The sequence below is a fragment of the Oculina patagonica genome, chromosome 2 (assembly GCF_052425735.1).
Source record: "Oculina patagonica isolate OP01 chromosome 2, crgOcupat, whole genome shotgun sequence".
Classification (NCBI taxonomy): Eukaryota; Metazoa; Cnidaria; class Anthozoa; order Scleractinia; family Oculinidae; genus Oculina; species Oculina patagonica.
In genome coordinates, this window is record NC_135759.1 from 31783612 (window position 1) to 31791111 (window position 7500).

The 7500-nt window shown below is 38.4% G+C and overlaps 1 protein-coding gene and 3 non-coding genes across 4 annotated transcripts in view; all 4 read right to left on the reverse strand.

The window, feature by feature from the left end:
- LOC144644156 (uncharacterized) overlaps window positions 1-7500 on the reverse strand; it is a 49743-nt gene that overhangs the window by 42043 nt on the left and 200 nt on the right. The gene's annotated exons all lie outside the window — the stretch shown is intronic.
- Trnaq-cug (transfer RNA glutamine (anticodon CUG)) lies at window positions 269-340 on the reverse strand. The gene has a single exon. It is a non-coding gene; the product is annotated as a tRNA-Gln (tRNA).
- On the reverse strand, window positions 565-636 carry Trnag-ucc (transfer RNA glycine (anticodon UCC)). The gene has a single exon. It is a non-coding gene; the product is annotated as a tRNA-Gly (tRNA).
- Window positions 1109-1180, reverse strand: Trnaq-cug (transfer RNA glutamine (anticodon CUG)). Its single transcript has one exon. It is a non-coding gene; the product is annotated as a tRNA-Gln (tRNA).

Consider the following 7500-nt stretch of genomic DNA (forward strand, 5'->3'; position numbering starts at 1 on the left):
TAAAATGTTCTGCACCAGGACTCAAATGAAACAAAAAGGTTGCGGAATTCAGAAATAGTTTTGGGGTAGCTCTGACGCAGCAGCGCTGAAAGTCTGCATTTCTTATAAAGTAAGATATATTCACTTCAGCGTTCCCCGCTTAAAGCTAACTGTTTCTAAAATGTTAAAAAAAATAAAGATAGTATTCATGAGTCTGAAATTCCTAAAATTAAAAAAAAAAAACATAATGAAGAGGAGGCAGTTACAATGAGATTTAAAGATTTACTCAAGGTCCCACCGAGATTTGAACTCGGATCGCTGGATTCAGAGTCCAGAGTGCTAACCATTACACCATGGGACCGGTCACAATTACTAACAGGAAAAACAAAACGTGTATAAAATGTATTAATATAACTATTTTATAAAAAGCGTTTTCAAAATAGTTTGGAGTTCATAAGGCACTAACAAAACTACGAATTATTTTGAACCTTTATGGATGCAACTCATCAAGAGTGGTTGTTGCCTCACAAAGGGATGAGATGAGGGGCATGTTCTTCAAAATAAAACGCAAAAAGGAGAAAAGCTTGCGTCGGCCGGGAATCGAACCCGGGTCAACTGCTTGGAAGGCAGCTATGCTCACCACTATACCACCGACACCTCATGAATGTAGTATGAGGCCAAATAATTATAAGATGTTTCTCTTAAAAAAAAAAAACGCTCTCGGACCTCTCAGCGTCGCTTTATTTCAAACGTCACTGCAATTAGAGTAGTGAATGACACTGTGCAACCACGAGGAGTACTGTATGTCTTTTTTCAGATAGTGAATGGCGCGGTGGCCTAATGGTTAGCGCGCTCGACTCCGAGTCGAACGGCCCGGGTTCGAGGCCTGGCCGGGGCGCTGCGTTGTGCTCTTGGGCAAGACACTTTACTCTCACAGTGCCTCTCTCCACCCAGGTGTATAAATGGGTACCGGCGAATTTACAGCTGGGGGGTAACCCTGCGATGGACCAGCATCCCATCCAGTTAAAAAAAACAAAGATAGTATTCATGAGTCTGAAATTCCTAAAATTAAAAAAAAAAAAACATAATGAAGAGGAGCCAGTTACAATGAGATTTAAAGATTTACTCAAGGTCCCACCGAGATTTGAACTCGGATCGCTGGATTCAGAGTCCAGAGTGCTAACCATTACACCATGGGACCAATCACGAATAAATGGGAAATAAATGCTATACTTGTATGTAAGTGTGTCAGTATTTCAAGCCGAAGAAAATATGATTTTCAGTCAAAACAAGTATATTATTGCAAACACTGTTTGCCAAGGTAGACAAACATAATACTCCAAAAGAAAACATTTCGAATAGGTTAGTGGGAACTTTTGTGTTAAAACAGATAACCTCGGGGAGCTAGGGTACAGTTACCTCAATTTAAAAGAGCGTTTTCTTTCTGACCTTCATGATTTACCTACCGACATATAACTTATTAAAGGACTGTGTCAAGACTGAGTTGAGTTTATTTTTTTAGTTTCGTCAAATACATGCTATGAAACTTTCAAATTTGCATAGAGATTACCCCTATGGATCCAAATAACAAAACAAAACATAGCTTCATTGCAACCCTGAACTGTGTCACCCGGGCGTTATAATGTAAAGTTACAATTAAACGAGACTTACTTTGAAAACTGTTCAACCCAACAGTATTTTAAAAACTCATATTGCAATCTGTTTCAATCTTCGTCACTTTTGTCCATCCCATGATACCTTCTTTTCTATTTGCTGTGTTATTGAAATGTTCCTTCACTGTTTTAAGAGGTTATTCTTATATTTCTTCGAATTTCATGGTCATTTCCGTGATATTCATCTCGCTAGGGAGGCGTACCTTATTTAGTCCATCAACCAAACCGTACGGTCAGAATTACTTTTTAAGTTGTCGGAAAATCAGAACAGTCCTCGTGGTTCTGTTTATAAATATAATAATACTCCTGGTGTAGATAGCCGTTTCTAAACGTGCACTTCCTGAGTATTGTTTTCTACCACACGTTAATCAAATAAACGCCGCGGTATTTTTACTTAAATAGGCCTTATTCGTATTCTCGGTATTGGACTGGAACTAGCGTGCAATGGAGGCTCATGCGGGTAATCTTTTCAAATGCAAATGACATGAAGCCAGCCTCGTCCCCAGTCGTCCCCGGCGAATTTGGATGTGACGTCACCCGCCAAGCTTGTCGGGGAAGTTCGCCTAGGACGCCTGGCAATAAATGGCAAATCCAATATGGCGGAGCCTGTCCAACGATTGAACTTCAGTCAACTTCTTGAAGAACTTAAAAACGCGTCAGAATTAGGCTGGGATTCCTTCATCCATGTCTGCCAGCAAACTGGTGAAGTAATTGGAGATTTTTTATTTAAGGTAGAAAAATTAAATGTCGATTTTTATGCGCAGCAAATTGTACCATCTAAAGAGCTTAAAGAATATGTTCCACTAACTGTAACTGGCGATGGGAGCTGTCTCTATCGATCGATTTCTCTGTTGGTGTCTTGGTGAACGGAGATAGAATAGTGGTCGTTCGTGGAAAGTTGTATGATGAGTATTTTTGCTTCTCGCTAACACAACAACAACAGCGGTGAAAAGATAAAAGGCTCAAAGCTGATATCCATCAGTACTTTCAACTGTGCTTTCGTGTGTGCTTTGTTTGTTCCTTTGCCTTCGCTTTTTTCGAATATTTTTCGCAGTTTTATCCAAGGTAAGTGAAGTTGTAACTATTTATTCGAAGTATCAGTAGCGAAATATATGACTAAAGCTACTTATCAGAAAATTAGAAAGCTGTGTAGTGGTTTGTTTTCTGGGAAACAAACGCTGAAATTCGCCTACTGTTGGTGACGATACCGAGTTGTAATGTGTCAACTCAGCTGCTTAACAGATTCAACTTCTCTCTTGTGAACTTCAGACTTGTGAGACTCTATAACATACCAAATTCCCTTCGGCCACTAAGCATTGACAAGATTATGATTGTAAGGAAACAAAAAACTGTTCCGAATGGACTGGTATCAAAATGTTTAGAATGGCTTCATTTCAGTTTAAAAGTCGTTTGTTACTGTTAGTTAATGTTATATTTATATTGTTACTATACAAACATTATCCAGAGTATCTTCTAGATATACAATGTACTCTATTTGGATTCATTAAAGACCTTTAGCCACTTAGCTTGGCACAATCAATCAAAAGGCTTTATTCTTCTCTTATGCTTTAGAAAGATGGGTTGGTACAAGCAGATCAGGTTTCATCAGCTGGCAATGCCATACATTTTCTATGGGCAGACCTCAAATATCAAGAGAATATGAAAACATAATATAACACTTTCCACTGCCTCCAGCTTTCCCTGCCTCCTCCCCAAATCACCCCACCCTACCAAATGCACTCCCCTAAATTCCAATAACTACTAGTTTTAGTATATATTGCAAGAGTTGAATACATGTGAATACTTTTGTATACTGTACTGTGTTTATGTGTGTGTGTGTGTGCCTGTCAGTCAAGCTCAGTTTAATATCTCTGCAAGTAGGAGTTAAAAAGGTGGTAGTTTAAGGAATGGGAAAAATAGCCAGTGTACCCATGTGAGGAAAAATACAAATATTTTTGGGCTATCAAAAATGCAGAATGGGGCTCACAAATTAAAAAGAAACTGGTCCAAAAACCCCGGCCAGTAACCAGCTTTTATGGAGCAGTTCAAACAATATTTAAACATTATATATTTTGATATTTTAATTTATTTGCAAATAAACATATAAACACAGTATATATATATTGTGTTTATGTGTTTCTTTGCAAGTAAATGTCAGAGAGAATAGCAGAAGAATCATACTTTGTTAAACGAGCTATGTCTACAATGATGCAGTATGTACCTTGTCTAAAGGGGAAAGCAGTGCACTTCTGTTTCTTTTTGAACATCTCAGCAGGTAAATTTGTCAAAACTACACGAAAATTGGCAGCAAAATATATAAACTTCAGCTGAAATGCTAACTCTGCAACTGAGGGAAATTGAAATAAATTTCCACACCTTTTGGGCTGACAAGAACTGTTGGCTATTTAGTGGTGGTACACAATGGAAATGTTATCAATTCACACTTGGAATCTGCAATAGGTCATGACCAGCTGTAATTTTTATTTAATAAGCTCATTGAATTGACGAAAATGATTGAAGCATACTTGTTATATATAACCTGAACATGGCCCAGGATTTGGATTAACATCTCCTGCTAATGAAATGAGCCAGAGTATACAAGAAAAAGACAGGCTACATCAAGATCAAATAAAGTTTTGGTTTACGAGAGTTAGATTATTGTTTTTCTTGCTCTAAAAAGCTAAATAAAAAATTACAGGTAATCAATGACAAGCTTTAATACATGCATCGGGGGATTAGCCCTCTTCTCTCAAGTAAGCTGAATTGTTTCTTTGTTTTCGCACATAAATTTGTAAACAACAAAGGTCGAAAATCCCGACCCTAGCTCTATAAACATTGAGATCGACGCCTTTCAGGTTTAAATAAAACTAACACAATTACTAGTACCTGGCGAACGTAATTTGCTTACCACAAAGAACTTCTAGATACATGTAGACCCATGTATCACTACGAGTAGTGAACGAAAACAATGATAACAGAATAATTTTCTTAACTCTATTAAATACGACCAATACCATTCTGCAAGGCAGGAAAAAAACGGCATTACAGTTCGTCTCCGCCATCTAAAATAGTCCACAAATGTTCAAAAGGGATGCAGTTTCCTCATGAACCAGAAATATTTTCTTTTCCTCGCAGAAAAACGTATATTTTCGTCGAGCTATATCTGGGACTTTTTCTCGCTAAACTGGGACTTTTTTGCCATTTTGTGCCAGGCCTCGCGCTATCGCGCTCGGTTCCAGTCCTCCTCCGCTCACTCGCATAGCGCGGTATGGCCTGGGGACGAGGCTGACATGAAGCTGTTTTTAATGATATTCGCCCGCATGACCCTCCATTGCAAGCTAGTTCCAGTCCAATACCGAGAATACGAATAAGGCCTATTGAGAACTTGTTGTCCGAAATAAAGAAATTACATTTGCTAAAAGAGTCAAAATATGCTGTGGTCGTAATCAGGCATAATCAATTAAAAAAGGGTTGACACTGATTAAAAAGAGGATTAAACAAAAAACGTTTATAATGCAATATTGTCGTGTCGTGCATCGTACTGTCGTGTCGTGTCAACGGCTCGACCGCGGTCAAACAACAGAAATATGCAAAAGAAAAAAACACGAAAAGTACTTCAAAGATAAGGTTTTAATTTTTACAGTTCAAAGTTCGATACATTACCGGTACCCTGACGATTTACTAAGTCTTTTGGAGCTTTGAAAATAACGATATGCGGACTTGTCCGCGCCATTTGTCAAAGCACTTTGGTTTGGGTGCGAAACGTTTAAAAAGTAAAAACACTCAGCATCTATTTTATCGATTCTTTCTCGTACTAACACTTCAATATGAACGAAATAAAACTGCCTTAGACGTTTGACTGCAGTGAAGTCAGCGGCTTGCGGGTGCAAAACAAAAAAGACTTCATAAAAAAAATGTTCGTTATACGGCTGTAAGGGCGATTACTAAAAGGTACGCATACGGGGTTTGTTACTTCAAGTCGATAACGATTAACTAACTCAGCACTGCACTAATTAAAAGCACTTGCATAAAAAATTACACCAGACCTTCGCTACATCCGCTAAGTTCTTTAGGATGATTAATTATTACACCTGAATTTTTATTGTTTTGAAGACATTATGGATATTATGGACAAATTAATATGTAAATGCCCCCTGGGCATCCCATAATTATAGCTATTTGGCCACTTGGTCTATTGTCCTTGACAATAATTCGCCTCCCAAAGACCGAAAACTTTACTTTAATTGAACGCAGGCAACACCTCGAACAATATTCATACAAACCTGTGCATCTACAAATTGTTTAAAACCAACACTGACTTCCACTGGAATTGAAGCATTGTAAGCCCAGTATCTGTATATTACTGCCCTAGCAAACTTACCACAATAATCACGAATTATAAGAGCCGTAATACCGAGAATAGTTATGACTAGCGGGGAGCAAATCTAACAATGTTTCCTTTGTCGTAGTGTTCCTTTCTAGAAGCTTACAGTCTGGCACGACGTCTGTCTCGACTCGTGATGCATTGGCAAAATCGTTTTCGCAGGAGCCATCTTTACCCGTTTGATTGAAACGTCAAGCGTACTTAGGTGCTTAAAGTTCAAAAAATTGGCACTTTGGAACTGTGCTGTTTCTAGTGAAATCAAGCATGAACAAAAGGACAACTCCTTGAGCCCCGCTGCCTTTTGTCTCTGTTTCGAAACGAGGTCGGTGCAATGTGTTTGATTTGCATGAAATGAACATGTTTGTAAAATGTATTTTTATAGGAAAGAATTTCGACAGTTTTGCACCTAAATTCGCTTTGAAACAGGAACTCAAACATGGCCTTTACGTATCTTACTAGTATGGATGAGTTTTCGAGTTAAGTAAAGCTAATTAATATTGAAATAACAATTAAAAACAAGAATTAGAAAAGGTATTCATCAGATTTCAAGAAATGTTGTCAGTAGTTAGAAATCAATGACATGTTTGATATGTGTGACCAACTCGTAATCTTTGTCCACTTCGATTCTGCCGAAATCTCCCAGCAACTAACCTTCGTCTTTTCTTCACTCGCCTGCAGCGGCCTAGCGATAGCCTACATTTGATTTTGAAATAACAACACTTATGAAACTGGACGAATAACTATCAGCATGATTTTGCAGTTTCAGATCCCATGCACCGGCACTGAAACCCTAAACTTCACATTTCTTTATCTAAACGAAGAGAACACTGCAGAATAAAGGTATAGCGTCAAAATTTATTCCTCTGTAGTGTAAACGAGAAAGAGAGTCGCCGTAAGTTGGTTGTACTTAAGCTTTTCTTCAACTCTTTTGGACTATCTGGTTAGCACTCTCACTGAGCTCAACCTTACTCAAGTATGATGAAAAGACAACAAAATGAATAAAAAGAATTGTCTGAAAACCAAAATTCATGATCTCACGTATTGGTGGTATAGTGGTGAGCATAGCTGTCTTCCAAGCAATTGACTCGTGTACGATTCCCGGCCGACGCAAATTTTGTTAAGTCAAAACAAATAATTAAAATGGAAGTTTTTTTTCTGGTGTTGAAAAAAATGTACAGAAGTCCGAATTTTGTAAGCCCGGATGCAAACATACAGAAATCTGGGGGCCTGACATTTGCAGACTGCAGACTAAGTGTATGTGCCGTGTTACCATTATTACCATTATTGAGAGCTAACCGCAAACAGGCTAACCGAAGTGCTATAGTTTATCAGGCTAACCGGAGTGAAAGTCTGCAATCTGCAGATGTGTGTCGGACACCGGACACCCCGAAAATCTAGATAGAAATCCGTCCGCGTTTGCCGGCCAGACTTCTTTGCCATACAACTAGTCTTAGACTGAAATAA